General features: G+C 41.9%; 1 pseudogene across 1 annotated transcript; it reads left to right on the top strand.

The window, feature by feature from the left end:
* The first annotated feature begins 15,651 nt into the window (after positions 1-15,651).
* On the top strand, positions 15,652-16,557 carry LOC307096117 (G protein pathway suppressor 2-like; annotated as a pseudogene). The gene has a single exon. The product of its transcript is annotated as a G protein pathway suppressor 2-like (transcript).
* The last annotated feature ends 8,456 nt before the right edge of the window (positions 16,558-25,013 follow it).

Here is a 25,013-nt window from a genome sequence, read left to right as displayed (position 1 = left end):
GCGGCACAATCCAGGACCTGATGACTCATGATTCCTCACAGGCTAAATTCTACTATTTCCTGCAGTGTATCTTGGAGGACTGGTCCTGGTGGCGACTGAAATCTGCTTCCCCAAAAGACTTACGCTCATGGATAGTAGATCTTACCTGGAAAGGGACCGTCCAAGTTTTTACTCTGGAAGAAGCTCAGGTTTTCGAATTCCTTTTACATGTCTCGTCTCCTCACCAGAATCCTCCTACAGGCAGCTAACAATGAATGCACCCATGGAGGTTTTTGGTCTTTTCAGGTAAAACGGTCTTGGGATGATAAGGGAGTCATCAGTTCTACTATCTGGAATGGGAAACCCTCCAGTGTCATTCTCTATTTCGATGCCTGGGTGGCCATGGCCCCGGGGTGGTCTAGCTGCGGTGGGTGCATCTGAGCTATGCCACCAAACACAAATGTCTATGTATTAAATACAGCCAGAAGGGGGACTGTGACAATATAGGGGAGTTACAGTCCATACTACTGTCCATATTGGCAGTGTTCTCACTACCACTCTGGTGCTTTACGTAGTCCGCTAGTAAACCTCAGACCCCCCTCGGACTGTGGCCCCCTTACATGTAATCCTGTCAGCTTTACCATATCAAACCCAGCAGACCCACTCTGGAACCAGGTTCAGCCAGTAGGAATTAGAATAAATGGAGGGGACAGGGATCCCGGGGGTATAATTGTCCTCATCAAAACCTATATTAATCCCCGACCTATCCCTCCCCCACTAAAGGACATTCTCTCTTGCCCTACGAACTCTGGACCTACTCCTTTACCCACCCTCATCAACACAACCTTCCATCTACTCTCTAACATCAATCCCTCCTTCTCTACATCCTGCTGGATTTGTCTGTCACTGGCTCGAACTCTTATCATAGCTACTCCAATCCCAACCTATTGAACCTCAACGCACCCTATACAACATCTCTCTCTTTAATGCAGAAAACACTACCTGTTTAACAAATACCTCTCAAACCACTACCTCAGCTACCCCTACACCTTACTACTGTGCACAATCTATAAATTTACCCCCTCCCTTAGCCTGCCCTCCACCGGGTATTTTCCTCCTCTGCGGGACTACAGCCTACTCCTGTGTTCCCCAGGACCTGTCACACTCGCTCTGTCTTTATGTCTTCCTAACCCCCAATCTCTCCATCAGAACAGAGGGAGAACTCGAATCCTCTCTTGGTCTTCTCAGGCCTCGCCACAAAAGGACGGTCCTTGTTCCCCTCTTAGTGGGTACGGGAGTCCTCACTGCAGTGGGGACAGGAGTAGGAGGCATTTCCTCCTCTGTTCATTTCTACCACAAATTGTCGGCTGAATTTTCAGAAGATATCTCCATCATTAGCAATTGCCTTGGATCCCTTCAAAGTCAGGTAGACTCCTTAGCAGCAGTAGCCCTATAGAACTGGCGCGCTTTAGATCTCTTAATAGCAGAAAAAAGGGGTACCTGTGTCTTTCTTGGGGAAGAATGCTGCTACTTTGTAAATGAATCAGGAATTGTCAAAGATCACATTAAATCCCTCCGGGACAGGATTGACCAAAGATGACGTAACCAGCTAGAAGGGGGGTATGCCATCTTTGGCTCACTTACTCCATGGCTCCTCCCACTAATAGGCCCACTGGTATTTATTCTTTTAATTTTGCTCTTTGGCCCCTGTCTCATGTGCTGTTTCACTAGTTTTTTGCAGAACAGAATGCAGGCGTTTGCCAACCAGAAGGTGGGAGAGATCTATCTGGCCTTGAATTCAGAACCTAGAGACACTTATGTCACCAGAATCTTTGAGACCCTGGGTAGATGCCCCTGACAATGCCCCCTCTCAGCAGGAAGCAGCTACAGAAGATGGACCTTCGCCCCCTGACCTTGCCTGGACTCTCAAATTTTTTTTTTTTTTTACTATTACCAAAAGCCTAGAATGATAGATCCTCCCTTCCCGCAACTGGTGGGCAGAGTATGACGTAACCTGCAGCCTGGAAATACTTGAGTGCCTAATCATGTACCTTATATGGACTATACATCGAACCACCAATCAGCACCTGCCAAATACCCTAAGCCCTTGTTCCTAAGTACTTGAGTGCCTAACTATGTACCTTATATGGACCATACATTAAGCCACCAATCAGCACACGCCGAGTACCTTAAGCCCCCATTCTTTCCCATTCCTCCCCTCAAAAGGAGTGCTCACCTCTGCACGGGTTGCTGCTCTCCCCTTGTGAGACAGCCCAGCAGGTCTTTCTCCTAATAAAGCCTGTAATACCTGTTTTTTGGTTCCTAACTGATCTTTCAGATATGATCAGCTATGATGGACTTTAAAGTGTAAACGAGCAATCACATTTTATTTTCATATAATATCTTAGGATGTTAAAAATAATTTTTTATTTAATACAAAATTTTATGACATACCATGGATGGCCTGTCACTTAAAATATGTTTTTTCACAGGTCCTTTGAAAAACTATGGTAACTCTTTTCAGCAATTAAACAAACTGTGGTTCAGAGAAAATAAGGCAGAATAGTGAGCAAATACATGGTAAAACATTATATGGATATCTAACCCAGATTTTCTGAGTTCTGGTATACTCAGAGCTACTTCCGTTCATTTGAATAGGTATTTAAAATTTAACTTTTCTTCCTTCCCAAAACTTTAAGTTCATCATAATTTGTGGATGCCATATATACTCACATATATAAGAAAATGTTACTCTCCTTAGCAAAAAAATAAATAAATAATAGATTAGTCAATGGGATAAAGTACTTGGAATGAGAATAGGTAGGTTTTACCTTTGAGTGTCTCGTGATTTGCTACATAACCTTGAGAAAGTTTCTTTTCTTTCTCTGTGCCTTGGTTTTCTTAGTTCTCCTTGTAAAATTCAGGTCTCCAGAAGCATACAACAGAAGGCAGAATCTCAGAGGGAAGGTGGGAGATGGTGGGTTGGTGGGAAGAGATCAACCAAAGAACTTGTATGCATATATGCATAACCCATGGACACAGACAATGCGGTGGTGAAGGCCTGGGGCAGGGGATGGGGTGGGGGTGGGGTTAGTAGAGGAGGTCAATAGGGGAAAAAATGGGACGGGACATATGTAAAACTTTCAACAATAAAGATTTTTTTTAAAAATCAGGTCTCTGCTACAATGATGATGCAAAACAACTCCTAAATTTAAATGGCTTAAAACATTTTTTTCTCTTGCTGACAGGTTTTCAGGTCAATCAGGTTGGCTTGGTTTCAGGCTGTGGGTTGGATCTAGGTCTCCGCCATAAGTCTTTCATTCTGTGAGGAGCAGTTACTTTTGTGGCTCATGCACAGAAGGACAAGAGGCCAAGCCAAAGCACAGCAACACAGTTAAAGTTTTCATTGGCATCACATCTACTCACTAGTCATTATCCAGAGCGAGTCATATGGAGAAGCTCAAAGTCAATGAGGCAGAAATGTAAACCCCACCTCTTTTATTAACAGGCACTACACAATTGCACAGTAAAAGCATGTGTGCAAAATTCTGTTAGAGGGAAGGAATGAAGAATTGGGAATAGCCCTAGCCAGTTTGGCTGAGTTCATAGAGCATCGGCCTGCGGACCGAATGGTCCTGGGTTCAATTGTGATCAAGGGCACATACTTCAGTTGCAGGCTCCTCTCCGGCCCAGGCCCAAGTCGGTGGGCATGCAGGAGGCAACCAATCGATGTGTTTCTCTCACATCGATATTTCTCTCTCTTTCCCTCTCCCTAAAAATCAATGGAAAAATATCCTCAGGTGAGGATTAAAGAAAAAAAGAATTGGGAACAATAATTAAATCTACTCCTTTCCTCTTCAGTCATTGGATATGTAGCTGTGCTTTCTTATACGAAAAGTTGTTTTAACCAACTTTATTTTAAGATGCTGCATATTACACGTAGCTTTAGAAATTATGTGGATATGTAAAGATCCTATAGTAGAACTATGGATGTGTTATTTAGGCTTCTAAAAAAGTACACCTTAGAAAAATATGTTTACTTGAACAAATGTTTTGTTTGAGTGATGAAACTATGGAAATGCCTTTTTTTGTCTTTTCTATAATACTCACATTTTCTGTATATATATTAATATCCTATATAATAAAACCCTAATATGCAAATCGACTGAATGGTGGTTGCTATGACACGCACTGACCAGCAGGGGGCAGACACTCAATGCAGGAGCTGCCCCCTGGTGGTCAGTGTGCTCCCACAGGGGGTGTGCCACTCAGCCCGAAGCTGGACTCACAGCTAGTGAGTGCAGCGGCAGTTGTGGAAGCCTCTTCCACCTCTGCCGCAGTGCTAAGGACCCCTCGGTGAGCAGGTGGGTAGTAAGGAATGAGACGTCCTGGACTGCTAAAGGGATGTCCAACTGTGGGGAGCAGGCCTAAACCATCAGGCGGACATCCCCTGAGGGGTCCCAGACTGGGAGAGGGTGCAGGCTGGGCTGAGGGATACTTCCAGTGCACGAAATTTCGTGCACTGGGCCTCTAGTTGTATTTTTAAAAATAAAAAAGACTTTATCAAAATACATGTAAATAAAAGAGAGTTTCCAATTAAAAAAAAAGAAAAGAAAATAGCCCAGATGGCGCAGCTCAGTTGTTGATCATCAACCTATGAACCAGGAGGTCACAGTTTGATTCCCAGTCAGGGCATGTACCTGGGTTGTGGGCTCAATCACCAGTTGGGGGTGTGTAGCAGGCAGCCAATTAATGATTCTCTCATCATTGATGCTTCTCTCTCTCTCTCTCCCTCTCCCTTCCTCTCTGAAATCAATAAAAATATTTTTTTAAAAAATAAACATATGTTTGCTTTTAGAGGATTAAATTTTAAATGCATAATATGTGTCTCTGATAGCATTAATTATTCATTTCTTCAACAATGTCATTTTACTTACATTATTTCAAGAAGTAGAAATCTTATAGAAACCAAGGGATTATATGAATATATATGATTTTTTATTTAGTTCTCTCTATCTCTTTTGCTAAATAGGGCATGCAGTTTTCTGGACAGTACATAAAGCAAAACTCTCCCTATTGGTACCAAGTTGGCATGCAATTTGGTTTTAGTCCTGTCTGGAGATTGTGCATTCCCATACATTTCCACTCTGATCCTCTAATGGTCATCTGTTATGCTGTGATTACATGGACGAACTGCAAAAGGATCATTTGACTAAATTGTCAAGTTAAGGGCACAGCATATGTACAAAGGAAAAATGTTACAACTCAAAATAAAATAGGCTGTGATTTACCATGAAGTTTGACACTTTAAAAATAATGCAAATACTCCGCTTTAAAAAGCCTACCCATGAAAATATTCGAGGGAATACTTTTCTGCATTGTTGAAAATCTCAACAGATTGGCTAGACTCAAGATGCATTTGTGACCCTAGCCAGTTTGCTCAGTGGATAGAGCATTGGCTTGCGGACCAAAGGGTCCTGGGTTCAATTCTGGTCAAGGGCACATACCTTGGTTACAGGCTCCTCTCTGGCCCAGGCCCCATGGATATTTCTCTCTGTCTTTCCTTCTCTCATCCACTCTTTCTAAAAATCAATGGAAAAATATCCTCTGGTGAGGATTTAAAAAAAAAAAAGATGTGGACAGAAATACCTTTCACTCTTATAGTTAGTAATATTGAAGCTAGAAAGTGCTGAGAAGTCACATAATAGCTTCTATAGAACCTGATGGAGTTGAGGTTCATGTAACATTTTTTTCTACTTATTAAGAGACAAAAAATTGTTTAGTCCAAGCTTTTCCAAGGAATATTATATTTCCTGGCTCCAAACACCTTCAGTGCCTCCTTCCATCTCTCTATATAAAAGGCTAATATGCTAAGTGTCCCTCCGCCCATCCAACCGGTCGCTATGATGTACACTCACTACCAGGGGGCATATGCTCAATGCAGGAGCTGCTGAGCTTCAGTGACTTGGCAGTGGCGGTTCTCGGGTGACGCACCCTGAAACCAGAGAGGAGGGAGCCCGATTCCTCATGGGGCCACGTGATTCCACCTTTGGCCATGGGCTTTGTTGTTGCTGGGGCACAGTCGGCCCCGAATCTGGTTTACTGCACACTTGTGTTTGCGTTCCACACCCTGTACAACAACAACTTTGCAGAGTGCCTTCTTGCACACTGGAACTCCTTGGGGAATGTTGGAGAGCCTGTTTTGTTCTGATCCCCACAGGCCAGACCGTGGGACCCCACCTGCAAGAGGGACCCCGCTCACTCTGCAGATGGCGAGGAGGGACTGCGGGAGGTGGCTCCAGGGCATGTCTAGCCCATCTCGCCTAGTCCTGCCCCACAAGCTACCTTCTAATTAATTTCCTTTCAATGTGCACGAATCTGTGCATCAGGTCACTAGTGTAATAATAATCAAAGATGAAATTTGACAAAGACCCAGTGATTCTCCAATAATAGATACAAGAGGTTGAGCCTAAATCCAACCTCTTTTGGTATATGACTTGTTACTCTATTCTCTTCTGCTAGCATTGTAGAAGCATGAGATAACTTTTTCACTCATACTTTATCTGGAATGTAAACAAGATTGGATACTTCCTAACCATGCCTTGCTTTTGATATCTCTATGTTCAGCTCCATGCATAGGACCTCATGGACACAACCTAACATCTGAGTTCCTCTCAGAATCTTAAGGGCAGTTCATTTTACTATGACTTTTATCCTTTTCTCATTGTTCACTATCATTTAGTGAGGTTTTATAAAACATTTTATTTTTCAAAATATCTTTTTATTGATATCAGAGAGGAAGTGAGAGAGAGCTAGAAACATCAATGATGAGAGAGAATCATTGATCGGCTGCCTCCTGCATGCCTCCCACTGGGGATAGAACACACAACCAAGGCATGTGCCCTGACCCAGAATCGTACCCAGGACACTGCAGTCCACCGGTCGACATTCTATCCACTGAGCTGAACCAGCTAGGGCTAGTGAGGGTTTTTTAGATGATCTAAGTGCTTTCCATGCATCATACCACATGTACTATCTATTAGTTAATTGACCTCTGCCTAATTATCTTCATCTGAAAATTGAAAATTATAATGGTAACCATTTCCTGGGGTTGAATTGAATAAAATTATGGATGTAAAGTGCTTGGGAAAAAGTACCCATCATATAGTAAACAATCCTATATAATGAAAGGTTAATATGCAAATAGACCGAAAGGTGGAACAACTGAACAACCGGTTGCTATGACGTGTGCTGACCACCAGGGGGCATGTGCGGAACATGGCGGGCATTGGCCGCAGCAGGATGGTGGGGCAGGTGAGCAGGAACGCCAGACCAAGGTGGGGTGCTGGTCGCTGTCAGTGGGGTGAGCCTCTGGTGGTTACTGAAAATTCTTTGCTCCCATGTGCCACGGTCCTGTCTGGCATTTGCACCCGCTGCCAGTGCCAGAGCCACCACTCGCACCCACAGCCAGCACCAGAGCTGCTGTTTGCACCTGCTACCAGTGCCCGGCATTGGTCCCGATCACTCGTTGCCAGCGGGTGTGAGTGGCGGCTGCTGGCCCTGATTTTCCCTGAGGGCTTCTCCACTTCCCCCTGCTCCTGAGAGGTGATCAGGGCAGCAGCCTCTGCTCACACCTGCTGACAGCAATAGCCCCACTCACACCACTGCTGGTGCCAGCCCCAATGGCTCCAAGCTGTCAGCGGGTGCGAGCAGGGCCGGCACCGTCAGTGTGTGGGAGCGGTGGTGGTTCTAGCAGGGTTGCCAGCAGACAAGGGACTGGGGGCCATGGCAGGAGGGGCCAGGCGGGGTTGTGGAGGATGGGCCAAGACCTGCCCCTGTGCCTACCACAGCCTCGCAGCCCACAGTTCCTTTCAAGGTGCACGAATTCGTGCACTGGGCCCCTAGTAAAAATATAAAGTATTTCCATTGATACATTTAAAAACTAGATAAGAAGCATGGCCAAGCCCTGTTCTGGGGACTGGGAATTCAATTTTGAAAAAGACATGATTCCTATTCTCATAGAGTTGACATTTCAGTGAGATGACAAACAAACAGATAAAACAAACATGATGAATACTAGTAACATAATTATTTTGTAAATGAGGAGATTTAATCTGATAAAGGTATATAATTTGCTGACAATCAGAAATGTAAAAGGTAGTAGAACCTGGATTCGAACCTAGGATTCTGACATCCCAAAGCCCAAGCTTTAAGTCTGCCATTATCCCCATGCTGTTATGCTCATTATAATCTCTGAAATACTTTTCCACTGCTGTCTTCCTCTTTTTCCCTTTATACTTCATCCTCTGAAATCACTATACCATATTGCTACCTTTACTGGAACTTGATTTTCCTTGGGAGTTTATCAGTTATGACAGTGTTTCTCAAACTTCACTGCATATTGGAATTACTTAGGGATGTTTAAGACAATACTAATGCCTGGAATACCCCCCAGAGATCCTGATTGAATTATTCTGGGTTTAAGTCAAGTGATTCCAACATGCAGCCTTTTAGAATGATGGCTGCTAATACTCTGTATGTATCCAAAGTGTGATCATCAGGTTTCTTCCTTTAATTTCTCTCTTGGGACAACTTCCTGAGTTCTTTGGGAATTCATATTATTAGGGTCACTCCTGCATTTTCTTTGGTCAAATTGGATTTCTCACACTGCCAAATCATCCCTTTAGCACTTTTCAAAACTCTAGATCTCTAATGTACATCCAGTACCTTGATTATGGTGTCTGACTCCCTCTAAATGACCCTGTATTGGATAGTCTGTTGCTCCCTTTATTTTATTCCAATCTCTTCACTACATTAAAGTCGACCTTGCGTTTTCCCCAGTGAGGACTCCATTATTCTGGCCCCATTACAGCCAAATTTCTGAGAAGTGTCTCTCCATTGTGTCTTCACTTATTCATCTTCCAGTCAGCTCTAATAGCTGCATTTTTATTCAATTTGCATCTTTTTGTGTTACCAGAATATAGAAAGTACAACTCAGGTGATGTAAACAGAATACAATTTTATTTAGGTCTCACCTTGCCCATTTTATTCAGTGGGATAATATAATGCTACACCTGACCAGGACTCACGTTGGATCTTTCTCATATCTAGTCCACAGGACAGTCTTGAAATGTTTAAAATAAATATATTTTTATTGATTTAAGAGGAAGGGAAAGGGAGAGAGAGATAGAAACATCAATAGTGAGAGAGAACCACTGATCGGCTGCCTCCTGCATGCCCACACTGGGGATGGAGCCCACAACCCAGGCATGTGCCCTGACAGGGAAGTAAACCGTGACCTCCTGGTTCATAGATCAATGCTCAACCACTGAGCAATGCCTGCTGGGCCAGTCTTGAAAATTTCATACTCCCAAAGACTGTAGGCTGAACCCAATGCAGCCACCAAAATCCCATGGTTACAAACACTTTAAGCTTTCTCAAGCAGGAGTCAATCACAGCCTCTCTATATCTCAGGACTACAGACATAGACTGAGTGTCCATATGAAAGTTCCCAACTAGACATGACAAAGGAGGAGGAGGTGGTGAATCACAAATCACCAAAGAAATCTCTTCCTTCTCTCTTATTTGACTTACTTTTATAATGGAGTGGAATGGAATGGAATGGAGTATATTACACACTTATAATGGAATTCATTCTCACATTATTTTCTTCATTGCTTCACCTGACCCACTAAGATCAATCTTAACACAACCAGACATCATGTTCCCTATGATGTGATGTAATAAATTACCCTTACTTAAAAAAAATTGAACCTAGATCAAATCGGCCTCTAGATTTAATTTAGAGTTTATAGGAAATATATGGTTTTAAGGAACAAGTTAAATGATACTACTAGAAAGCTTGGAACTAAAAAAAAAGTAAGAATCTTTATAGGACAAATGACCTAGTTTCTCCAGAAAATCAATTTCAAGAGGAAAAGGAAGTGGGGATGTGTGGCTCTTATAGAATAAAAAAGACTTAAAGGAAAAAAGAGCCAAACATGATAAGCAGATCTTGTTTGAAACCTAATTAAAAAGAAAGCAAAAACAAACAGCAAGATGTAAAAATGATCTTTGAGAAAATTAGAGCATTTGAATATTGTCTGATCATTAGATGTCATTAAGAAATTATTGTAAAGTCTGTTAGGTATGAAAATAGCATAATCATTGTGTTAAAAATCAAGAGACCTTTATCATTTAGATATCCTATCTAATAAAAGAGTAATATGCAAATTAACCACCACTCTGCTACACCCACTAGCCATGCCCACCAGCCAATCAGGAGCAAGTATGCAAATTAAACCAACCAAAATGGCTGCAGCCACGGAGCAAGCAGGATGTTTGGGTTTCCCTGGCAATGGAGATAGCCAAGCTTTCTGCACACCCTGGCAGGCTCAGGCCTCCACTCAAGGCTACAAAGTTTCCATTATAGGAGATAAATAAATCCCAACAAAAATGGTGGCAGCCGCAGAGCTGGAGAGAGCAGGAGGCTTGGGCTTCCCCCGCCGATGGAGGAAGCCAAGCTCCCACAGCCCTGGCCTGCCTTGGCCTCCATTCAAGGCTACACAGTTTCAATTATAGAAGATAAATAAATCCCAGATACCAGGGCCTCCGCTTGGGTTGCCGGGGGCCGTGGCCAGCCTGAAAACCACCACAGGCCCCTTGCCCAGGCCACCCCATGCCCCAAGGGAACCCCTACCTGATCTAGGACACCCTTCAGGGCAAACCAGCCGGCCCCCACCTGTGCACCAGGCCTCTATCCTATCTAATAAAAGAGTAATATTCAAATTGACCATCACTCTAACACAATATGGCTGCCCCCATGTGGTCAAAGATGGCTGCCCCCATGTGGACACAAGATTGCCACCACAAGATGGCCAGCAGGGGAGGGCAGTTGGGAAGGACCAGGCCTGCAAGTGAGGGCAGTTGTGGGCGATCAGGCCAGCAGGGGAGGGAAGTTGGGAGGGACCAGGCCTGCAGGGAAGGGCAGTTGGGGGGGACCCAGGCCTGCAGGGGAGAGCAGTTGGGGGGACCAGGCCTGCAGGGGAGGGCAGTTAGACATCAAACAGGCTGGTAGGGGAGCAGTTAGGCATCAATCAGGCTGGCAGGGAGTGGTTAGGAGGTGATCAGGCTGGCAGGCAGAAGTGGTTAGGGGAGGGGCAATCAGGAAGGCAGGCAGGTGAGCAGTTGGGAGCCAGCAGTCCCGGATTGGGAGAGGGATATCCAACTGCCCATTTAGGCCCGATCCTACCAGAGGGGTCCCAGATTGGAGAGGGTGCAGGCTGGCCTGAGGGACACCCCCTCACGTGCATGAATTTTGTGCACCGGGCCTCTAGTATATAATAATGTATACACATGTAAAATGACATAATGTCTGGTATTTATTTTTAAAATTTTTACTTCCTAAAATTTTAGAGATTAAAAAGTGGACAAATTTGGCTCAGTGGATACAGCATCAGCCCACGGACTGAAGGGTCTCAGGTTTGATTCAGGTCAAGGGTCAAGGGCACTTGTCTCAGTTGTGGGCTCAATCCCTGCCCTCAGTGGGGGAGCATGTAGGAGGCAGCCAATCGATGTGTCTCTCTCACATCAATGTTTTTCTCTCTGTGTCTCTCCCCCTCCCTTCCACTGTCTCTGAAAAATCAATAGAAAAATATCCTTCGGTGAAGATTAACTAACTACATAATTAACTAACAAACTAACTAAATAAGTAAATAAATAAATAATTAAAAAATTTAAAAGTGGACAATTACTGATCTTAGGACTTAGTTTAATATTTTAGTTTCTCAAACTTTGTGTTTGCTTGGAAATTTCTATAATAAATTTGTAATATCATTTTGCCTTCTTACTTTTAGTTTCATTGCTGTTGTTGCTGTTGAATTTTGTTTATTCTTTCATAGCTCAGGGATCTGTATATTTAAAACTTATGCCAGGTGAGTCTCCCTATTGACCAGATATAGTTACTCATGCAGGAGATGACTCCCAACTGGGGGTTCAGCATCATTTCTCCACTAGCTCAGGTCTCACATATTTATTTGAAATTAGACTTATTTAAGTCTTTAGCATTCAAGTAAGATAATCTGGTTGTGTGACTATGCAAATGACCCTACTTCAATGGTGAGGAATTAGGAAAAATTGGTTATTATTGGGGTTAGTCCACTGCTGTTTTCAACTATTAATTGATACAGACAGTGCAGTGCACAAATCATAACTGTATGCATACATTTTTCAGTAGTGTTTATAAATGAAACCAGCTTCGTCTTTCTCTTTGGAATAGGTGCCCAACGAGGAATTAGTCATATTTGTTATCACAGCCCTGAAAATATTGCTAAACCCTAATCAGAAGGTAGCATCCCACTTGCCTTTTGACTGTATATCTGTCATAGCTTTACCTCAAAAAATTGCCAGATATTATGGAGGGTAGACTGAGCCCATATACCTAGGTCAGTGATGGCGAACCTATGACACGCGTGTCAGCACTGACACGTGTAGCCATTTCTGATGACACGCGGCCGCTGAGGCGGCCACATGCCGAGGATGAAACATTTGCTGCTCCTGAGGATGAAACATTTGCGAAATAATGTTTTTTCTTCAAAGTGACACACTACCCGAGTTATGCTCAGTTTTTTGGCAAAGTTTGACACACCAAGCTCAAAAGGTTGCCCATCACTGACCTAGGTGATAATAGGATGCCCTCTTGGGAAGACAGGTGGCATTGATAGTCCAATACTCTAATTATAATAGTGATTCTTCTAAAGCAGTGTTTAGCGAATTTGCCTCACCATAAGATTTACCTAGGATATTTGTTATAAATGCAAGTTCTGGACTCCTCTCTCAAAGACCCCTAAAGATTTTGATTTAGTAGATTCTGGGTGGACCCCTTAATGTGTTTTTAACAAGCTCCTCAGATGATTCTTTAGAAAAGCCAAGTTTGAAAAACACTTCTCTAAATTAATTTATTTCACTTTAACTATGGAACCTGCAAGCAAATGTTTACTGCCACCAGTGAGCTCTGCTCCAGGAAGGTGGTTTGTGCACAAAGTCTACAAAATATCCAGCTGCAGAGAAATTTCCAGAATGCTTATTTCCCTGCCCCAACTTAGGTTGTTAATTGTTAACTCTTCGTATTACAATCATCTAGGAAGCTTAAAAAATACTAATGCATAAGACCCAGAGGAAATTATTTACTTGATATGTAATATGGCCTAAGTATTTTTATTTTTAAAGAATTTCTATGTGGTTCTAAAATAAAACCAGATTTTATGCCTGGCCCGTGTGTTTCAGTGGTTGAGCATCAAACTATGAACCAGGAGGTCATGGTTTGATTCCCAGTCAGGACACATGCCTGGGTTGTGGGCTCGATCCACAATAGGGGACGTGCAGGAGAAAGCCAATCAATGATTCCCTCTCATCTTTTGATGTTTCTATCTCTCTCTCCCTATCCCTTCCTCTCTGAAACCAATAAAAACATATTTTAAAAATAAAATAAAACCAGATTTGAGAAATACTGAGGTTGAGTTATATAATAGGTAGTTACAATTTTAGTGAATATTGTGCTTGAAGAGGATAGGATTAGCAGGATCTACCTGTCCCACAAGAACTAAAGGAAAATAGCTCATATTCCAGTCCCACTTCCCCCCCAATATTGTGTACATTTTCATTTGTGTTGTGTGGGGTGGAGTGTTTTGGAATTCATTTCTTCTTATCACCTTTAACTATAATTTTCCCTTTACTGACATTTTGGTCTCTATGCTCAGTTTTAAAGTTTTATTTTTTTCTTTCTGTGTGTCTAGGCATACAACTTAATTAAAACAGCTTATACTAAGAAGAGGTGAAAAGAATGGTTTGATGCCTAATAACATACAAAAATCTTTATTTGAATGGAATTAAAACACTCCACTACTCTGCTGCATTACTTAGATATCTCAACTCTTCTCTGATCTCAGGTGTGGAAAACAAAATGTAGTAAACCAAATCTGTAGTTGCCCTGTTCCTCCAAATATAATAAAAACTAGAGGCCCAGTGTATGCATTCGTGCACCAGTGGGATCCCTTGGCCTGGCCTGTGGGAATGGGCCGAAACCGGCTCTCTGACATCCCCCAAGGGGTCCTGGATTCTGATCGGGTGTAGGCCAGGCCAAGGAACCCCACCGGTGCAAGATCAGGGCTGGGGAGGGGCCACAGGACAGCTCCAGGGCGTGTCTGACCCATCTCACCCAGTACCAATCTGCCATCTGCTCCCTGGTGGTCAGTGCACATCATAGCGACTGGTGGAATAGTTGAACAGTTGGACACTTAGCATATTAGGTTTTTATTATATAGGATAATCTTAAAATCATGGAAATGATATGTAGAAAGCCCAATTTCCATTTCTGTGAAGCTTCTGAGGTCCAGTGTTCTTGTGTTCACTTCTGACCCTAAACTCTGTTTCTCCCCTAAACTGGTCCAGCTGATGATGACCTAAAGAGTCATTCATGCTTTTCCTGTTCTACATCATGTTAGCTTAGCTATGGAAGTCAGTTTTTATCCTTCATTCACATCAAAGAGTGCTGTGTAGCAAAGTTTAATAAAATATGAGGCAGATGGGGGGGATTTACAGGCTGCAATAAAACAGTTAAAGCAAATAATGGACTATCTGTGTTGTATTTTGTTTTGTTTTTTCAAAAAGTCTTTCCATAATTTCTCCAACCCAGCTTCAATCTCCCCCATTTTGTTTTCTATGGAATACTGCACATATTGTCCCTCCTTGTGGTGAGTAAATGGAAACCAAATGCATTTGAAATAATCTGCATTATTTATCTGACATCTATCAAAATTGAAAAATTTTGCTATGCAGAAGATTCAGTTTTAAATCTTAAAACTGAGCACTTTCTAAAATGTATAGGCTCCAAAGACTAGGGTGCTTCTTGCCTACTGAATACTTGGGTTTCTATACATATAAGTTTGAAAATATTGAACAAAGTCGAAATTTGTGTGTATGAACAAGATGAGAAAAAAAATTCTTCAATGTTAAAAAAAAATTAAATGTATAAAAATTCCATAGACAAAATTAAGTACAAATCACAAGATGGGAGACTTCACAGAATGAAAACTCAAACAGCCAATAAATGCATGGAAAGATGTTCAAATTCACTAGTTATTAGAGAAATGCCAATTAAACCTCAATAAAATGCAGATTAAAAGCATAATGAACTGCTATTTCAATACCCATTATGCTTAGAAAAAAGTTTTTAATACTAAGTTTTCTGCCCTAGTAGGTTTGGCTCGGTGGATAACTGTCAGCCTGTGGCCTGGAGGCTCCCTAGTTTGATTCTGGTCAAGGGCACGTACCTTGATCGCTGACTCAATCCCCAGTCCTGGTCAGGATCCTGTGGGAGGCAACCAATCCATGTGTCTCTCTCAAATTGATGTCTCTCTCTCTCTCTCTCTCTCTCTCTCTCTCTCTCTCTTCACCCTCCCTTTCACTCTCTCTAAAAATCAATGAATATTGGGAGGGAAGGTCTGGAGGCCAGGCTGGCTTGGAAGGAGGCAGGAATGCCCAGGCTACAGACTCCTCGGAGAGAGAGTGCAGGGGCCCAGCGGGTGGTTGGGCCTGGGGCAGGGGCTGGACATGTGACTCTGCAGGCAGCACCTTGCCTGGGCTCCTGGAGCGCCCCAAGCGTTGCACATCACGATGGAGCTGGAGCACAAGCAACAAGAGAAAGGAGAGATAGACAAGATGAGGAAAGAGAAACTGAAGGAAGCACAGGAGAGAAGGAAGAAAAAGGAGATGGAAAAGAGACTGTCACTAGTGGAGACCAAGGAACAAATCCTGAAGTTGCAAGAGAAGCTTTGGGCCCTACAGGAAGAGAAGCACCTGTTTTGCTTGCATCTCAAGAAAGTTGTAGATGAGGAAGAAAAATGGAGGCGAAAAGAGCAGAATGACCTGACTGCTCTGACCTCAGCTGCAGATACACAGGAACTCATTGCCTCAGCGTGCAGGGGAGCCCAGGAGCACTCAATTGCCCTGCAGGCACCCTCATGGCATTGATGGAGCCAAACAGATGTCCCCACCTCAAGTGCTTACCACCTGGCATTCTGTGGGTCCAGCGGCTTTCTCAGGGAACCCAGAGCACAGGCAATTCCAAAGCAGTCCAGGCAGTGCCTATGGAGCTGCTCAGCTCCCACCTCACCATGGACCCACCCAACTCTCCTATAGTCCCAGTCAGCAGCTCAGAGCCCCTTCAGCGTTTCCTGCAGTGCAGCCCTTGTCTCAGCCACAGCCACAGCCCTAAGCCATGCACAGCCACTTTCATCCCACCCAGCCTGGTGGTGGGTGCCCTGGACTTGCAAAAGCAAATGGAACATGCTAACCAGCAGACTGGCTTCTCTGACTCATCCTCCGTGCATCCCATGTACCCCCAAGCTCCAAATCTAGCCTCTGCACTCCTTGCTCTCCCCCCCTCCCCCTGCTTCCCAATGCAGATGCAACCAGCAGCAAAGTCAGGCTTTGCAGCTACCAGCCAACCTGGCCCCTGGCTCCCTTTCATTTAGCACAGCCAGAACGTGTGATTCCACCACAAGTGACCATCAAATTTGATTTTCAACCTCACAACCCCCCTTGGGTGAATGTCCCCATTGTGTCCTAGTAAAATCTGCCATTGGGGGTGGTGGTGGTGGTGGATATGAAGAGCACAACTGAGTTGATATGAACTTCTCTTTAATCCAGGGAAGGGAAGACTCCAATTTGCTCCAAGCAAGTACACTTTTTTTAAGTCTGAGAATCATTATCCCAGTTAATGAATGTGCATTGTGTCATAGCCAGTAGTCGACACTGTAGGAAATGAGACCTTAGCAGGACAGAGGACAAGCAAATATGAAAAACCACATAGGGACATTCAAAGAAGAGCAAGGTATTCTAGCGCCATGCTAGGTACACACAGTGAAGCCAATTTTGGATCTAAGGGATTAATCATCGAAGATTTCTTATAGAGAATTCTGGAAGGATTTGAATAAAGAAGACTCAGGGTGAGAAATGGTGGGCAAAACACCAGGTACACTAAATGGTCTGCGTCTCAACACCAGGAAAAGGAAGGGAAGAAAACTGATATTTGTGAGCAACTGTGATAAGTCAGGTATTGTAACATTTACTTTGTTTATATTACCTTATATATTCCTCATGACAATCCCTTAGGTAAAAAAGTATTCATTAATTCAACCAGTTTTCCTAACAATTATTTGTTAAATGTTTATTCTGTGCCAGGCTTTGTGTGAACATCAGAATATATGAAGAATAAGAAACTGTCAAAGGCAAGAAACAGAAAATCCTATATAATAAAGAGCTAATATGCTAATTAGACCAAACAGCAGAGCGACTGTCCGGGCGATCTTCTGGACAAAGCCGGCACTGCGAGGGCCGAGCCCCTTGCACGAATTTCGTGCGTCGGGCCTCTAGTATAAACACAATTTTTAAAAATGTCTCCATTTTGACAATGAGGAAACTGAGACTACACAATTTATCCAAGTTCACCAAATAAATTATTGACTGAACTAGTATTAGAACTAATGCTCACATTTTTACTTTTTCTCTAGTTATGCATGTAATGTAAGAAAGAATTTATATCACAGTAAAATGGTGAGATGAATTCCACCTGCTTAATGTGGCAAAGTGTGAGCACTTGGTGGTATTGACACAAGTGTCCCTTATCTTTTTATCAATAGCTCTGCTCAGGAAGGTTTTATATAGTTTTATTTATTTTATCTATTTATTTAAATCCTCAGGTGAGGATTTTTTTCCATTGATTTTTTTAGAGAGAGGGAAAGACAGAACTATCCATGTGAGAGAAAAACATCAATTAGTTGTGCCCCGGCCTGGGCTGGGGAGGAGCCCTTGACTAGAATTGAACCCAGGGCCCTTTGGTCCGCAGTCTGATGCTCTACCCACTGAGCCAAACCCACTAGAAGACTTTTTCACATTTTCACTTACTTCTCTTGCTATATATTGTTGGTAACTTCTGAGTGTTGCCTAGAAATATTGCCTTAATATCATGGGTCAAGTGAGTTCATAACACCAGAGATACAATGTTTAAAATAAAGAAAACTTTTCCTGTTTCTCTTTTTGAGGGGAAAAAAAGGACCTAAAAAGTCATCTGCTGGATTAATCTGCGTCAAAGTAAAAAGGCTCCTGTATTCAGTAGTAACCACATAATTTATTTATTACATATAAATCAGCACATATCATAGTTATCTTGGGTTTTGTTTCTTTAATTATTGTCAGTATTCCTCTAAAGAATATAAACCCCATTAAGTCAAGAATCATATCTACTTTAATAACAAGTGTGTTCCTATCTTTTAACAGAGAAACCTTAGCAGAGAAAATGGTTACTGATTAATAATCTTTTAAAATAGATAAATGATGGTGGACAAATGGTGGTAATGCAGGTCCGACTCTCTCTGGTTTGGTCCTGGGCAATCTGCAGTGATGCACAGCTGCTAACTGCTAGTATAGGAAGACCACGTCAGTGTCTTCCATCTCTGGACTGCTTCTCTTCTGTCTTCACTACAGACTGATTCATTTCCTGTCACCATAACCATTATTGTTTGTCTCATTTTCGGTTCTTATAAGTGTATTTCTAATAGCACATGATCTCACTCATCTAGTGGAAATAATGAACAACATAGACTGATGAACAAGAACAGACCCAGAAACAAGGAGGCATCGATCGGACTGTCGGGCCTCAGAGGGAGGATAGGGGAGGGTGGGGGTAAAGGGGAGAGATCAACCAAAGGACTTGTGTGCAAGCATATGAGCCTAACCAGCGGTTAAGGACAACAGGGGGGTGGGGCATGTGTGGGGAGGGGTGTGGGATGGGAATGGGGGTATGAGGACAAATATGTGATACCTTAATCAATAAAGAAATTAAAAAAATAAAATAAAATAGATAAATGATTAATAATTTTGACATGAGTGTATGATGAGGAGGTAAAATGAAGATATAGTGAGGTCTGTATTGAAGCTAGTTGAGGCAAGAGCATTACATTTCTCTTTCAACATGTAGATTAGAATTTTTAACCAAAAATTTAGCTCAATACAATTTAGTTTAATTAATAAAATCCCATACAACACCATAACTATTTGAGAAACCATATATCCCACTCATAAAATTCCTTCCTGACTTCATAAGAAATCACCACCTTAAGGTCTCCCAGTAAAAATGTGTTTTTCATTCAATGGTAGCCAGGAGTCCACCCCAATATCTTGTTAGCCTCATGTAGAAACAAAATTAAAAAGAATATCTGCTCAGCCGGTGTAGCTCAATGGTTGAGCATCTACCTATGAACCAGGAGGTCATAGCTCGATTCCAGGCCAGGGCACATGCCCGTGGTGCGGGCTCAATCCCTAGTGTGGGGCATGCAAGAGGCAGCTGATCAGTGATTCTCTCTCATCATTGATGTTTCTATCTCTATCCCTCTCCCTTCCTCTCTGAAATCAATAAAAATATATTTTTAAAAAAGAACATCCAACACATTTAGATTGCAAACATTATTCTGGCTAACTAGATTAGCTAATGCTGGAGGCCCAATAAGTATTTTATTTCTAGCCTAACCCTTCATCCCTTCATGCATTTGTCCTCTACCATGCCTCAGAAGCAAAGATAAGTCTCCAGGAAGTACTCTCATGATGGGCCTTGCCATTGGCTGCTTTATGCATCACTGCATACCAGGGACAGTACCTGGATCATTCTAAGTATTTAATAAATATTTATTGAGTGAATGAATGCATTGATTTAATCCATCAAGAGATGAATAGTCTCTGAAGCATTCCAAGACCAAGTCATAATTGGATATATTTGTTTCTCTGGTACCTTTCTTTCTTTCTTTTTTTAATCTTTATTGTTGAAAGTATTACATTTGTCTCCTTTATTCCCCCATTGACCCCATTTGGCCCCAGGCCTTCACCACCCTATTGTCTGTGTCCATGGGTTATCTATAATAATAAAAGGGTAATATGCTAATTAGACCGATATCCTTCTGGACGACCTACTGGATGAAGCCAGGGCTGGGAGGGAAGCCTGGGTCCCAGGTGCCGGAGGGAAGCTGGTGTCACCAGCCTGGGGAAGGAAGGCCTCCTCTTGCACAGATTTCATGCATCAGGCCTCTAGTTCATATGTATGCATACAAGTTCCTTAATTGATCTCTTCCCACCCACCCACCCACCCACCCACTCTGGTAGCCTTCTTTATATACTTAAAATAGTATTATCAATCCAAAGTCGCATCAGGAACATGTCATGCTGTAAAATGACAATTTAATGTTTAATTTATACTTTTTTTTCTTAGAAGGAATAAAAACCATCAAGAGTACCTGATTATCTTTCATTAGGGCTTTGCAGACTTCCTCATGGAATTTATTGAATTAATATTTTGAATGGTCAATTTGGTGGTTTTATTTCCTAACATTCCATTTATTCATGTTTTCATTTGATTAGTTTTCTTTTGAATGAGATTTTTTTCTTCTTTTTCTTTCTGCCAGAGCATCAGCAGTTGCCATCACAGTGCCCCTTCATGAATCTTCCTTCATATTGATGATTCAGTGTCCCAGCCTCTGCAGAAATGGTGGATAACACAGATTTAGTCATAGAGCCAGAGAAAATACTGCCACTTTCTGTTGTTAAGGGTATATTTTTTTCCAAGACTCAGACTCACAACTTATTGCCCAACATTATATTATAAAAGATCTCCAGCATGCAGAAAATTTGAAAGAATTTTACAGTGAACATTCACATACCCAACACCAATAGCCAACAATTAACATTTTGCTATACTTGTTTTATCACATATCTTTTTATCTGTCTATCCCCCTACCTATCTATTAAGGGTCATCTTATTTGTGTAGGCATTTTATCATAAGTTGCACACATCAGTATACTCCAGTCCTAAATATTTTAGCATGCAAATCAGAAGCTAAAGTTTAGCATTTGTTTGCAGTTTTTTAATGTGAAGCAAAATTTAGTTAAAATGATATGTATGAATTCTAAGCATGTGATTTAATGAGTTTTGACAAATAACACAAACTCCTTTCACAATATAGAGCATTTTCTTCACCCCAGAGAAGTTTTCATATGCCCCTTTCTGGTCAGTCTCCACCCCTACCCCTCCTTTCAGAGGTCACCACTATTCTGACTTTTTTCCATCATAAATTACTTTTCTCTGCTTGTTCCAGCACTTCTTATGAATTGTATCATACTCTATGAACTCTTGTCTAAGGCTTCTTTCACTCAGCATTATGTTTTTGACAATCATCTCTCTGTATAAAGAACTTACTACTTTGTAATACAATACTAAGTAGTATTTCATTATATGAATATATTGCACTCTATTTATTCCCCTATTGATCCACACTGTGTTTCCAGTTTCAGCTTTAATGAATAAAGCTCTGTGTACATTCTTGTACAAGGATTTGTGTAAACATATGTTCTCATATAACTTGGGTAAATATCTAGTAGTACACTTCCTGGTTGCAGCATAGGCAGCATATCTTTAGTTTCAACTAAAACTGCCTGATCTTGCCCTGGCTGGTTTGGCTCTGTGGATAGAGCATCAGCCTGCAGACTCAAGGGTCGCAGGTTCAATTCCAGTAAAGGGCATGTACCTTGGTTGCAGGCACATCCCCAGTAGGGGATGTGCAAGAGGCAGCTGATCGATGTTTCTAACTCTCTATTCCTCTCTGTAAAAAAATCAGTAAAATATGTTTTAAACAAACAAACAAAAAAAACTGCCTGATCTTTTTTCCAAGGTACTTGTGTCATTTTACACCCTTATCCAACAATGAATGAAAGTTCAAGTTGGTACACATCCTTGACAAATTAGGTGCTATCAATCTGAACTTAACCATTCTGGTAGGTTTAGTGGGATCTCATTGTGATGTTAATTTTCATTTCTTAGATGACTAATGATCTTGAGCTTTTTTTATTTTTTGCTATTCCTGGGATAAATAACATTTGTTTATTCAATATTTTTTTAAAGAGTTGATTTCAACTTGCTGATATATTGCTAAAGATTTTTTTGACAGTATTCATTAGGGACATTCACTGAGTGGCCACATTATTATGATCTCTGAATGCATAATAATCTGGCCACTCAGTGTATATCCTACATAATAAAAGGCTAATATGCAAATTGTCCCCTCGACCAGGAGTTTGACCAGTAGGCAGGCCGGCCAACCACCCATTTCCCCTCTCCCTGGCCAGGCTGGCCCAACCCCACCCATGCACGAATTCATGCACCGGGCCTCTAATATATATATACTGAGTGGCCAGATTATTATGCGTTTAGAGATCATAGTAATCTGGCCACTCAGTGTATATTTTTATTGCCTTTGTCAAGTTTTGATCCATCTAGGTAGAGCATCATTTGACGACATTATCTCACAAGATGTGAACACATAACCACTAGTTATTGCCTCTAGGCTTGTAGACTAGCAGGTTCGTGGATTAAGCTTAATATTTTTGTTTCATCTTTGGTCCATGAATATATGTATTTTAAGCCTGCTGTTTTTTTTTTTATTTTCTGTTTTCGAAGTATTGAAAATGCATCATATGTTTTCTGTATCGTCGTGACCAGAATTGACATTTTTACCATGACATCATTAATTTAGGATTTGATGGCACCCTCCTTTTTCTCGCTCAGTAATTATAAGATATAAAGGTTCTTTTGATGGTAGGACACAACACAAAAATACTTGGATGGTACTGAAAGGCCAAACTTTTGTTACTTACAGCTCCAAATGAAAGAAGACTGCCAGGCAGGGGCACACAAAAGGTTTCACTAGGGACAGGGTAACAGCTAGAACTACAGGGGGCAGTTTATGTATGACAAGCAGGGTGAGGTTAACTAGATTTCTCAAACTCTCTGTGGATTGGATAATTTGAATAATTTCAAGGACTCTGGGGTAGGGGCTGCATTAGTTGTCTGGTAACCAAACACAGAGTGACTGGGGCTGGTGCATAGTGGCTCAAAGTGTGAGATCTAAAAAGAGAACTGTGCCCTAGCCTGTTTTGCTCAGTGGATAGAGTGTTGACTGAAGGGTCCTGGGTTTGATTCCAGTCAAGGGCACATGCCCCAGTTGTGGGCTTGATCCCCAGTGGGGAGCATGCAGGAGGCAGCCAATCAATTATTCTCTCTCATCATTGATGTTTCTATTTCTCTCTCCCTCTTCCTACCTCTCTGAAATAAAAATATATTTAAAATAATAATAATAATGATTGCAGTCTCAAAGAGATATTTGTACACCCACGTTTATAGCAGCATCAATAGCCAAAAGGTGGATGCAACTCAGTTAGCCATCAATGCATAAAAATGTGGTATAAAAAGTAAGGAAATTCTGTGACATGGTACACCATGAATGAACCCTGAGGACATTAATACTGGCATCTAGTAGGCAGAGACAAAGGTGTTGCTAAACATTCGACAGTGCACAGGACAGAGTCTGTGGGGAAGCACGGGACTTGGTTGGAAAGTATGTGAGGAGGATTCTCTGAAAGGTTGGAGGCCTCTAATGGGACTTTGCAGAAGGCAGCAGACCCTGCCTTGACTTTTCCAAACAAGTCTGAGCCCCCGGGTGTTTTGCTGGAATCTTTATGTTTGTTCTTTAGACGTCCTTGCTTAAAGGACACTGCAGACGCATGTGTCTTCTCAAGGATGCTTACCCTGCTGATAGTATCTAATAGTTAATTTTAGTTCAAGCTGTTGCTACAATAAAAGCCTAAGCAGGCAGGCGAACGGGGCTGTCTGGTTCCTTTAGCCAGGCAATCGCTTAGCCCTCTCTTTCACAGAAACGTGTGTCAGAGTAATCATTCACCAACCGCTGAGGGTCTGCCGGTCAGCCCTGGCAAGAGTCCAAACAACAAATAATTATTCAGTCCAAAATGTTAATAGTGCCAAGGTTCAGAAAGCTTGCTCTAGAGGAGCTTCCTAGTCCAATGTGTCAAGGCCAACATATGTAGTTGATAACAGAACTTGGCAACAACTGGAGACTAACGTTTCTTGTGTATGAGTTCCACCTGTGGAAAGGAAATAAGATACAATGTAAAATTTCTTTGGCCCAGTCACAAGGAAGCCTGTAGTTTTTTGTTTGTTTGATTTTGTTTTGTTTTGTTTTGTTTTGTTGTGTGTGTGTGTGTGTGTGTGTGTGTGTGTGTTATCCTAACTATTGTTAACACAATGAACCTGCCAGAACAAATCATTATGAACTGATGTCTAGCCAACTAGATCTTCCAAAGATGTCCTTGTAGTACTATCCTCAATAACCAACTACCTGGGAATATGGCAAAGGTTTAAATTCTAGGTAGAAGTGATAAAGTAAAGAGAAATGAAATGAAAAGTGGACCTTCTATTTTAGTCAGCCAAGTTTGGGTTTAGGAGTAGGCAGAGCATGACATGGTGGGACCAGCTTGGATTGGGAGAAAGAGAAGGGGGAGGGAGGAAAGAAAGAAGAACAAGGAGAAGCCAGTTCTTTTGTAGGTTGTTTTTGACAATTCAGTCTCTTTTTCTTCATTTGTAAGGTTTCTTAAATTCTATCATTTGGAGGAGAATGGAAGATACTCTAACAACTGATATTTTTCTTTTTGTCCCACAAATACCTCATGCCTAAATATGCCCGATTTCCTCATCCATCAAACCAAGTGGTTTGATACAAGCATTATGCATGGCATTTCTCTCTCCAGGGTTAATCATTTGTATTCCAAATGCCGATTTCTAAGATCAGGACTTTCCCAACTATTACTTTCTCTGGCCTTGATTGAAAAGCAGTAATGCTTTTTATGGCAGGTAGATTTGCTTCTTAAATTTATTGTCTAGCTATATTCCACTTTAACTTGCAAATTGAGCACTGTGCTTAGGAATAGAGATTTTTCTAGTCCTCCCAGCTCCACATCCCAGCCTTTTTTTATTCAGGAGGTAATGCAGTGGTCCCCCGCAGCCAAGGAGAGGGGAAGTTTAAGGCTCAGGGCTTCTGCTTCATGCCCCAAGCTTCTCTTGTTGCAAAATATGCAGTCTC

This window comes from Cnephaeus nilssonii (genome assembly GCF_951640355.1).
Source record: "Cnephaeus nilssonii genome assembly, chromosome: X".
In the NCBI taxonomy this organism is placed as follows: Eukaryota; Metazoa; Chordata; class Mammalia; order Chiroptera; family Vespertilionidae; genus Cnephaeus; species Cnephaeus nilssonii.
This window is presented reverse-complemented; position numbering and strand designations above follow the sequence as displayed.